General features: G+C 31.4%; 2 pseudogenes; one reads left to right on the top strand and one right to left on the bottom strand.

Annotated features, from left to right (window-relative positions):
• The first annotated feature begins 5,174 nt into the window (after positions 1-5,174).
• On the top strand, positions 5,175-6,479 carry LOC18587084 (cytosolic sulfotransferase 15 pseudogene; annotated as a pseudogene).
• Positions 6,480-8,221: 1,742 nt separating this feature from the next.
• On the bottom strand, positions 8,222-11,139 carry LOC108663642 (cytosolic sulfotransferase 15-like; annotated as a pseudogene).
• Positions 11,140-12,257: the final 1,118 nt, after the last annotated feature.

The following is a 12,257-nucleotide window of genomic DNA, read 5'->3' as shown; positions in this document are numbered from 1 at the left end:
TGAAATATGGTCTTTGACAGTGATTTAGTAAGTGCATCAAGCTATTGATTAATGAAAACATGGTGGATGATTAGTTCTGAATTGTTGACTTTCTCTTTGATAAAGAAGTAATCGAGGGTCCAGTGCTTCATTTTTTTATGGAAGATAGGGTTCTTGTAAGTATAGATGGCACTTAAGTTTTCACAAAGAAGTATGGAACTATGGGTAATTGAACCCTAAGTTCCTTAACAAAGGAATAAATCCATGTAATTTTAGATATAGTGGCAGCAATGGCCTTATATTATGCTTCTATGATAGACCTAGTCTTGTTTTCTGCTTCTTAGAGCACCAAGAGATTGGTGTATTCCCAAGGTAGATGTGATAAGCAAACCTAAATGTTCTATCATTAGGATTACCTACCCAATCCGAATAAAAGAAAACATGCAAGCATACAGAGGTGACCCAATAAGTTCAAGGGTTTAAAACGAAATATTCAAATGAGGCTTTTTTTATTGAAATTTTAAAAAATTATTAAAATTTTATTCTTGTAGCTTTTTGAGATGTAAAATTTTTAATTAAACTTTTATAATCAAGTTCTTCTAATATAATATAAACTCTAAATTAAAGTAAAAAAATATGTAAAGATTAGAACAATAGTACCTAATTATTGAATGCTTATTGCAAACCACAAATGAGACTCATGACTTTATGAAGAAAATTAAAGAACATACTTTTTGTGTATTCTTTGGAGAAAAATTGAAGTTAAAGAAAGAAAGAGCAAATGAGAAAAGAAGAATTCAAAAGTAGATATTATACATTGAAAAAAAATAATTGGTTTTATATATAGAAAAAAAAAGCTGTTGAAAATCATTAAATGAGTTGATTGGAAATAAAAGAAATAAGTGAGAAAAAAATAGTTGTTGGAGATTAAATAAATATGACTGTTAGTTAATTAAAAATAAGAGAATATAGTTAAGAATAATAGCATTTTAGAAATAAAGAAGTGATAAAAAATTAAGATTTATTAGGCACATAATTAGAAAAGTGAGAGAATAAATAATTTTATTAATTATTTTTTATTTTTATATATATTTTTTAATTTTTATATATTTTCAATATAATTAATTATATTATAATTATTATAAAATTATAAATCTTCCCTAAATTTGGGGCCTGCTCAAATTGGGGGCCTGAAGCCCTTGCTTAGGTGGCTTTACCCAAGGGCCAGCTTTGCAAGCATAGTTAAACTTGTTTTTTATGAAGAGGCCATGAAACAAAGTATGATATAGATATCTTAAAACCTTTTTGAGAGCATAATAGTGCAAAGTAGTAGGCTTATGCATAAATTGAGTGTTTATTTACTGCAAAGGAAATGTCTAGCCTAGTAAGAGCTTAGTATTAAAGCGAATCAACTAATTGTTTGAACTTTGTTTCATCTATGGTTGTAGAACCATCATGGAGTCTTAAGAAACTATAATCCAATTAAGTCCAACTTGGTTAGCCTTTTTTCACATTCTAAATTAGCATTTTATAATGTGTATGACTCATTAGGTTATTAACATATTAGTAAGAAATATAAACTATTGATAACTCTATTATATGGAGTTATTTTGATACATTTTGAGAGGCTTAAGTAACTAGATCTTTGAGATTTTAGGTTCAGATTTTAGCATTTTATGAGTTTTTCTAGTTTAAGTTTGATTACATGTTGAGCAGATAATTTAAGTTATTTTAGTTTAATTTTATGTTATTTTGTTTTAAATTACTTTAAACATAGTTATTGTTGATTTCTCTTTTTGTTTTTGTAGAAAATTTGATGAAAAGGTTTATTTGATGAAAATCTGTGCAAGTATGGTGATAACTTTATTTGTATATATTTCGGTACCTTGATCATATCTCTCTATACAAAACTCCAAATAAGATGATTCTTAGACCAATAGAACGCTAAGAGGAAGGGTTACAACTATTATATTTACCACTTCACCCTGTTCTGAGTAGATCATGGTCAAAATATTTATCTAAGTCGGAGCAATGTAGTAATATGCATGGACTAAACATGATGCGGTATTTAGGGCTTATCGTTCACTCTAAAAGTTGAATTTATGTGATTCTTGAGCCATTGGAAATTTAAGAGACAGGGCTAAAACTTTCTTGTTTACCACTTCTCCCATTTTGGATCATATCAAATTGAAAATCATGTTGGAAGATGCTCAACAGCTGCAGTTCTGCATAAGGCAGCATGTGGAGGAGGGCTGCGGCCTTGAGTTACTCAAGGCTGCAGCACCGAGGAAGCCAAAGCCACAGTGCTGAGGAGAACAAGGCTGTAGCGTTGATGAAAGAAATCACAACATACATATTACTGAGGCTAGGGCATCGCGGTGCCAAGAAATCATGGCTGTGGTGCTACTGTAGCAAAAAAGGCGATGCTATGACGTCGAGAAATTATGGCCGCGATGCCGAACAATTTTTCAAAAATAAAAATTTGATAGGGTTTTGGAAATTAGGTTACTTGGAGCCTATTTGACCATTTTTTGAGGTTTTAAGGCGGAGGCAACAAATAACTATTATGGAGAAAAGGAGCCAAGAACAACGCAAGAAAACAAGAGAATTTGAGAGAATTGATATTGCAAAGCTTCAACAATTATTTTCTTTCTCTATTTTTGTGTTTTTCTTATTTTCTTTGAATTGGATTCATGGATAAATTTATTTGGATATAGTTTTTATTAGATTTTATGAGCTAAACCATTTTTCTAGGTTTGTGGTGGATTTCAACATGTAATCTGAATATTAGTTTCTCTTTAAATTACTATGAATGGGTATAGTTTCGCTTATTCAAATATGTTCTTAATGCTTTTGATTGTCTAGCCAACAGTTAACTGATTTGTGAATCTAATTGAGACTTGATAGAGAGATTTTAAATTGGACTAAAGTTTGAATAATGTATGTTCATGTTACTTAGGTGATCTGATTAACGATTTGGGTAGACATACGACAATTGTCATATATAGTCAAATTAAAATACTAACTGAATGAACCTTATTTAATTGATTATTATAGACATACAGTGATCCAATTAAGTTAGATATTTGTGCAAACATCTTGATGGAAACTTATACATAGCTTTAGATTTTAGGTTAGTAAAGTCACTTATGAATGTAAATAATAAGAGAAGCTGGTATCAGATGAAGTGTTGAATGAATCCATAATCCTAAGTTTTATTCTATTATCTTTTCTAAGTAATTTTAATTTCTATTAGTTAATTTAGTGCTTGTTTTAATTTTGTTCTAATTAATATTTTGAAAATTTTAGTTACTTACATGAGATTAGTTTGTCATAATTTTAGTATTTAGTAAAGATTTAGGAACAAATCTCTGTGGGAATGATACTTTACTTCATCACTATATTACTTGTTTGCGATAGCATGCATTTTGGTGAAAATTTGACATCACAATCAACTCCCATTACAACATGTCACTCTTTATGATCAATCAAAGCATAAACAATGCTAAAGACTTAGGGCACTAACTGTATCAATCACTTAAGTTTAGGATATAATTTATTCTTTCCATTATTCTTTAGAGTTTCGCTATGTATAAAATCAAGGGTGTTCATCATTTTAAATAATAAAAAACCATTTCTTTGTATTTTCTTTATTAATTAGGAAGGCAAACAAGTTTCTGAGCAGTATGATTTGGAATTCTGTAGTTTCATCTCCAATTTTTGGCAGACACAACAGCTTTCCAGATGCTAGACATTTCAGTCGATAAAATTTTCAATTATATACAGGAATTACATGTGCTTTATTTCGTCTTAATTGTCGAACAGGAGAAAGATTTAGGAAGAGTTTGTAACTCAATGGAGTTGACCCAATTGATTTTGAGTTTCAGCTTTAAGTAATTTCATTTAATTATTTTTAATTAAGAATTTCATCAACTTCACCTAATTTTTTGGTCATAGAGTCACTTTTGTTAATAGAAAAAGCTTATCCACCATTAGTTACAACTCAGAACAATGAACTAGAAAAAGGAAAACACCTAATACAAAAACGTCTGCGAAGCATAAAATAAGAAGTAAAGGTCAAATGATGTAATTAGCTTTTGTACTCTATCAAAATAGTGAATTTAGTCCCTGTACAATAAGTTATTATAATTGAGTTTTTATATTTTTTGAAAGTAGCAATGTCAGTCCAATAGGTTAAAACTTTTTTGTTATCTATATTGATATGACGTTTGGTTATGTTGACATAACGTTTTCTTGTTAATGTAACATTGAATCTGATAACATGACAATGATGATGTGACGTTTCATGAATGATATGATAATAGTGTTAATATGACCTGATCAAGTACTGATATAGATTTTATAAGTGTGGATATGAAATTATTTAATATGAGCTAATGGTTTTAAAAAGGATTGGAAAAAAATAAATAAAAAATAGGAATAGGTTTTTAGGATTTAGGGAAGAGTGTTGTGGGACAAAGAAAAATTGAATTTCTGTATTTCATAATTTAAAATAGTGAAAAGGATGTTGTGAGATAGATAAAAAAATGTCACGTCATCATTAATAGATAATCATATTCAATGCCACATCAGCAAGAAAATACCATGTCAACACAAATAACAAAAAAATTTTAATATTGTTAACAATTGGACTAATATTATCAATTTTAAAAATACAAAAACTCAATTTTTACAAATTATCGTATAAAAACTAGATCCACTACTTTGCCAAATTACAGAAATTAATTACATAATTTAACCAAAGGTAAATATAGACCTCTCTTATAGTATGAGATTTTCTTCCATAACATAACAGCCCGGGGTTCTTTTTTCCTCAAATAAAGCATGACTTTTATAACTTTCAAGAAAAAGATGATAAAACCCTCATCAGGGATGAATCCAAAACTCAAGCTTTACTCTCGTGTCTCGTTTGCATTGTCTATTCATAGGTAAAGAAAAGAACTTTATAGTTCCATGCTCGAACGAAACTTTCTAAAGAGAATACATAAAGTGAAAAGTTAAAAGAGGAGCCTGACGAGTCCAATGTGTATTGGCTGTATTCCACTTCCTAAACACTTTACCTCTCTTTTTTATTTCTTCCGAGAAAGCACTCTACCTTTGCTTATATGCATATTCTTTTCTCTTCTCTTTTTGGTGCATTTTTTTTTTATTTCTCTTTTTATTAAGCACTTTAGATTTGATTCCATGCTTTTTCATTTTGCAGTGAGCACTTTACATTTGGTTAACTTCGGTATATATGAAGCGTCTCTGCTTGAGGAATATAGATAAGTTTTGACAGTAACCTTGATGGGAAGCCTCAGAACTACCCCATCACCTTCACCCCAAGTGACTGAGGAATCTGATCAAGAAATTGAGGCATTACTTCTTTCTCTTCCGAAAGAGAAAGGATGGTTAGCTGGCGGCCTATTTCTCTACCAAGGTTGTTGGTATCCATCCAGGATTCTTCGTAACCTGATCGCCTTTCAACGACATTTCCAAGCTCAGGATCATGATATTATCCTTGCCTCTAGGCCAAAATCAGGCACAACTTGGCTTAAGGCCTTGATATTCTCCATTGTTAATCGTTCTCGTTATACAAATGCAACAAGTCCATTGCTTACTACAAATCCTCATGAACTTGTACCTTTCATCGAGTTCACTCTCTATGGTGAAAAGGAGCTTCCGGATCTTACTTCTATTCAATCTCCGAGGCTTTTCTCTACTCACATTCCTTATATGTCTTTACCGGTATCCATCAAGGAGTGTAATAATACCCGAATTGTTTATATTTGCCGAAATCCTTTTGATGTTGTAGTTTCCTCTTGGCATTTTGCAGCTCGAGCTCGGAATAGCTTGGAAAGGTCAATGGAGGACTTAGTTGATAACTTCTGCAAAGGGATTGAAGCCTTCGGATCGTTTTGGGACCATGTGCTAGGGTATTGGAAAGAGAGCTTGGAGAATCCGCACAAAGTTTTGTTTTTGAAGTATGAGGACTTGAAAGAAGACACAAATTTTCACTTGAAGAGGTTGGCAGAGTTCATAGGATTTCCCTTTTCAATGGAGGAAGAGAAAGAAGGGGTGATCGAAGAAATTTCCAAACTATGTAGTTTGAGCAGCTTGAAAGATTTGGAGGTGAACAAAACTGGAAAATTCATGCCAAACTTTGAGAATAAGTGGTATTTCAGGAATGGTGAGGTAGGTGATTGGGTCAATCACCTTACTCCTTCTATGGTAGAACGTTTGGAAAAGGTGATCGAAGAGAAATTAGAAGGATCTGGCTTGAGCTTCCAAGCATCCACAGGACTGATCAGTTCATCCTCAGTAGATCACAATATGCCTCATATTCAAAACAAATGAATGAGAATCTTGTACTTAGCTTTTCCTTCACAAAATCTTTGTAATTTCATTTGCTTGCTGAAGTTTGTTTAATTGGCAAAGGAATAAAAACCGTCTGCTCAATTTGTATTACCACAATATTGGCATGCATTTCTTTTTTCTCATGTTTGGTTACCCTCTTAGTTTCAACCATAATATCTGTTAAAAATATTAATATGGGAGGAATTTAATTGTTCTCTATTTTACTCATAAATTAATACAGCCAACTACTCAAGTATATATAGAAATAATTAAATCGAAGTACACTAAATACCAACTATACAAGAATCAAATTCAATACAATTAGTGTCTATTTGGCTTAACTTTTTTTTCAGTTTATCTACCTCTTAAAAGTAAAAGTTAGACCAAATATGATTTTGAGAAGCTATTAAAAAAATATTTTTTTTTTAGAAAAAAAAGAGCTTAAAGAAAAGCTCCTCCAAAGAAGAGCTTTTTCTTTTCTTCTTTTAAAACGCAACAATTTTTTAAGAAATATCCCTCTCTCAATCAATCTTCCTTTCCTCTTCTTCCTTTCACAAACCACCATTCTCTAACGCAAATCACAATCTCCCTCTCCTCTACTTATCTCTGCAGAGACTAATAAAAAAAAAATAGAAGACCTAACAACAGAATAACATAAAGTTATTCATGTCATCTTCAATCACTTAATAAACCATAGCAGAACAAGTCTATTTCTAATTTATATACGATTTCAGATGTTAAAATTAAAAAAATCAATCAAGAAACAAAACAACTTTCACACTTGCATAGTAGTAATATTATTAGATTTTTGTTCTTACAAAGATTAAGAGTAAAGAAGACTCAAAATTCAAAATTGTATTAGATACTATTTAAAGGTTTTCTCTCTTTTTCACCAAAAAAGATTTTAATGTCAAATACACCATTTCCTCTTTTTTTTTTTTTTTTGGAATTGAAGTATCATGGTCTGATTGTTTGCTAGATCAATAAAAATCTAATACTATTACTACTATGCAAGTGTGAAAGTTGTTTCGTTTCTTGATTGATTTTTTTAATTTTAACATCTGAAATCGTACATAAATTGGAAATAGACTTGTTCTGCTATGGTTTATTAGGTGATTGACGATGACATGAATAACTTTATGAAATTTTAACCAAAATTAGAATTTATATAATTTATTTTGTTAAACAGCTTACCAAACAGTTTTAACTTAATTTTAAAAGTTATAATTTTTCATAAGAGTTTCATAATAACTTTTAGGTTAAAAAAAAAAAAAACTAGACCAAACAAGCTCTTAATGGATCCTTTAAAACCCAAAGCCATTGCCAAGTATCCCAAAAGGCAAAATTAGAAGGAGAGCTTCATGTTAGAACAAGCAAATGTATAGTTAAAGAATTCTGAGAAGCTTCCCATTCAATACAGGCAAACAATTTTTGAGTGCTTTCCAACAAAAGATTTCCACTTTGGGTAGCATTGTTCATTAGGGAAGGGTAATTCAAAATATTTATTGGAATGAAAGAGTAGAAAAAGAAAATAAAAAGACATTTAAATGGTGAATTCTACAGTAAAGTCATGATATTTGACTTTACTGTGAAGTCATCGAATATAGATAAGATTATAAATTACACATTGTTTACCTATTAATTTGTTTAGCATGTTTTTATCCTTTTTTTTAAATTTTATTATTTAACCTTACAATAAGATCAGTCTTAGTATAATCATTGTCGTCTACAAGTTAAACATCTTTCTTACCATTTGAGACAAGACCTAAAAGAATTAAATGTTCTTTTTCGCAACTGATTTTGAATCATTCAACGTAAAACAAAAATTAAGTATTATTAGTAGTATAATTAAATAGGTGGCGGCGCATTTGAATGTCAGATTCACCTAAGCAGGGTTGAGATGATTAACATAGTCACCCACCTTGCCTTCCTTAAAATTTGATTTATTTGGAGGTCTAGACCAGGAGAGTTTCCCTTTCTTGTTCACATCGAAATCCTTCAAAATTTTAAAGCTACAAAACTTTGCTATCTCTTCAATGACACCTTCTCTTTCTTCTTCGATAGAAAAAGGAAAACATATGAACTCTACCAACCTTTTTATGTAAAATATTGCATCTTCCTTCAGGTCTTCATAATTGAGAAACAACACTTTGTTGGGAGTCTCCAAGCTTTCCTTCCAGTATCCTAAGACATGATCCCAAAAGGATCCAAATCATTCCTCACCTTTACAAAACATATTTACACATTCTTGCAATGACCAATCTTCATGCTTAGTAATACTCCTAACAAAGTGCCAAAAAGAGACAATGACATGCAGAGGATTGCGAGCAATGTAAACAATATGGTTATTCGATAGTTTGATTGATTTTGCTAATGTGAATAAGGAACATGTGTGGTAAAAAGCCTAGGGGAAAGAAAGCTAGCATGGTAAATCCATGAGTTTTTTTTAGTGGTGTTATAATTAAAACAAGTAAAATAATTAAAAAAATTAATAGGTTCATTAACTATATAGAACTCTAATATAAGTAATATAATTACTAGACATTTTTGACACTTTAGTGGTGTCATTTGACACCACCACCCTAAGTGTCCGTCCGCCCCTGAATGCTAGCAAGGTCAAGGATTCGTTCTTTTTTGTACAATGTCATCTCGAAATAAGGTACAAGTTCATGATGGTTTGTTGATATCAAGGGGTTGTTGGAGAGTGCATAAGGATTGCGGTTCACAATGGTGAACACTATTCAACCAAGTTGTGCTAGCTCTTGGCTTGCTGGCTACTGCCATAATGTGGTAAGTCTTGAAATTCAACAGTTCAACTTAAGAGAAGTCGTCATCAATCTTTTTTGCTTAAGTGTGATCGATCACTTAAGTGAATCTATTTTTTAATGAAATCGTATGCTTGACTTAGGTTCATTGAAAGAATAGATCCTAGTCTACAAGACAGATTTAAGTTCGAGAGTACAATTATGTGTGAAGAAGGTATTAGTCCTTCACAACGCACATTTAATAGGTACCTAATTAATTATTTGTTATCTTTTAACCTTATTAAATATTTAATTTTATTCTATTCTTCAAATAAATAAAAATTCTTTTATATTGAGAGTTTCCTTGAAAACTCCAGCACTTAAACCAGAATTTAAGAAAAATTTTTCACTTAGAAATTTTCAAGAAGCTATTATTTATAACCTTTTTGAAATTCCATTATTGGGGAGTCTTTATTTATTTAATGTGATTCAAATAAACACAAATTCTTGTTGAAATATTTCTTGAAAACTCCAACGCTTATGACATAATTGAAGAAAATTTTCTCACCTAGAAATTTTCAAGAAGCTATTATTCATAACCTCCTTGAAGTTCCATCATTAAAAAGTTTTTATTTATTCAATGTAAACTCCTAATTTTTAAAGTCCCAAAAATAAAAAAAAAAAATTTAGCAACATAAAAAAGTAACTTACCTAATTGGGCTTAAAAAACCAAAAGAAAAACCAAACTGCAAATCTAGATACCAAGCGTCAAATCTAGATATCAAGTGTGTACTATTAAGAATGAGTAGCACTCTCTAAACCCTATTCAAGAAACTAGGATACTCTTTTTGCTTAAGTGGGATAAGGTTAATAAAGAGTGTACCTTTTTACTTGATGCCCTTCACATGTGATTACTTGTGCTTTGTCTTTTTGCTTCCTTGGCACGTTTCCTTTCTTAAGATCTTCAATCTTGCCATTCTTGATTGCTTTTTCAATTATTTCACCTAACAAAATTATATTTGTAAATTTCTTGGTGGTATTTTCGATTAATCTTTCATAGTATGTGGTCTTTAGAGTGTTAACAAACATGACTATTATTTCCTCCTTAATCAATGGTGGTTGGACCTGTGAGGCAATATCTCTCCATCTCCGAGCATAGTCCTTAAAGTCTTAGTAGCTTTCTTTTCCATGCTTTGTAGGGTTAAACGGTATGGAGCCATGTCTGCCACATGTTTATACTGAGCTATGAATGCTCGTGCTAAGTCATTGCATGAGTACACATGACTTTTATCCAACTTGTTGTACCATCTGATGGCAGATCTTGTAAAGCTGTCTTGAAAACAGTGGATCAATAACTTGTCGTCGTGAGTCTAAGTAGCCATCTTACAACAATACATGGTGACATGTGCCATTGGACATTTAGTCCCATCATACTTTTCAAAATCTTAAACCTTGAACTTAAATGGAATCACTAGTCTTGGCACAAAGACTTAGTTCTAATGCATCAATGGAACCCAAGGCATCTTTCCCTTCCATAGCACACAATCATTTTTCTAAGAGATCAAACTTTTTTTGTGCTCCCAAGTTATCCACGGCCTCAGACATACCTTTACTCAACTTCTTTTGTTCTCTTGGATCATCCAAATCTGGAGCTACAATTGGATTAGCAAGGTTCACTCCAACGGTGGCTTCCTGTGTCAATGATTGTCTGCCATAATAAAGATATCCTCCTATAGATGGTATGGGGTGTTGTTTGTGAGATATTGGGAGCTAGAACATGGAATCATTGTTGCTTGAAATTTGTTGGCTGGTCTAGTTAGCAAGTTTCTCAACCACTATTTTCCTTTTGCTAATGCTCATATTTGCTCCATCATTGGAGCCAACTGTTCTTTCATCTCTTCTTGAACCTTATTTATCTAGTCCATTTGCACAGACTACTTATTTTCCATAATCCTAATTTGCAGGCGAGTATTATATGAATGACGAGTATGTGGCTTTGGTGATTGAGCTATCTTGAGGACCTTATTTTACCATAAATATGAATTACCATGCTTCTCATGTTATTGTGAAATTGTTTGTTCATGAAAAAATCTTGGTTATGTAAATGCATGTTCTAAATATGTTATGGATATCTGCCACACAATGATAAATAATGAAGGGCAAATATCCCTATATGATGGATGCATGATGCAAGGGAATGATTGTTAAAGGACAAAAATTAAACAACAACATATGGTAGATATCCTTATATGATTGGTGCATGACGCAAGTGCATGAGTGTAAAAGTACAAAGATTAAGCAAGTTAACACAAAATAAAATATAATACCAGATTTATGTGTACCTACCTCTTGGTGTTTTCTATATGACATAGCAGGAAGGCTTTAATTACTTAGGGCTAGCTCTATAAGGTTCATTACATGCTGGGCTTAGATCAAATACAAACTTAAAGGTTCTCAAATTGTACTTTACTGTCGTCCACTCTAGACCAGTAAGGCACCTCAATCCTTACCTATTATAGGCTACCAACAAAAAGGGTTCGATTTAAGTGAAAATATTTTGCGTGCCCACACGGAGGTTATCACCTCATGAGAGCAGGGTACTTTACTTCCTCTTAAAAAGGACAAAGCTTGAGTTAAAGGCTTGTTCATGCATGTAAGTGTTGTGTGTGAATAACTAAATTATGTATAAAGATTATGAACAAAATAATTGAAAAAAAAACAAATAAATAAATAAAAACTTTAAGGCTTAAGACAACAAATAACTAGTTATAAGTTGACTCTCGAAGGTCTCCAATGGAGTCGCCAATCTATCATAACGTGGTGAGTCTTGAAACTCAATAGTTCAATTTAAAAGGAGTCGCCATCAATCTTTCTTGCTTAAGTGTGACTAACCACTTAAATGAATTTATTTTCCAATGGAATCCTATGCTTGACTTAGGTTCATGTAAAAAATAGGTCTTGGCCTACAAGATAGATTTAGGTGCAAGAGTACAGTTATGTGTGAGTAAGGTATTAGCACCCTTATAATGCCCATTTAATTGGTACCTAATTAATTATTTATTATTTTTTAGCCTTATTAAATATTTAATTTTATTTTATTCTTAAAATAAATAAAAAGTCTTTTATATTGAGATTTTTCTTAAAAACTACAACATTTATGACAAATTTCAAGAAAAA

Source organism: Theobroma cacao, chromosome 10 (genome assembly GCF_053813885.1).
Source record: "Theobroma cacao isolate CCN51 chromosome 10, ASM5381388v1, whole genome shotgun sequence".
NCBI classification, from domain to species: Eukaryota; Viridiplantae; Streptophyta; class Magnoliopsida; order Malvales; family Malvaceae; genus Theobroma; species Theobroma cacao.
The sequence above is the reverse complement of the archived record's forward strand: the minus strand, read 5'-3'. Positions and strand labels throughout refer to the sequence as shown.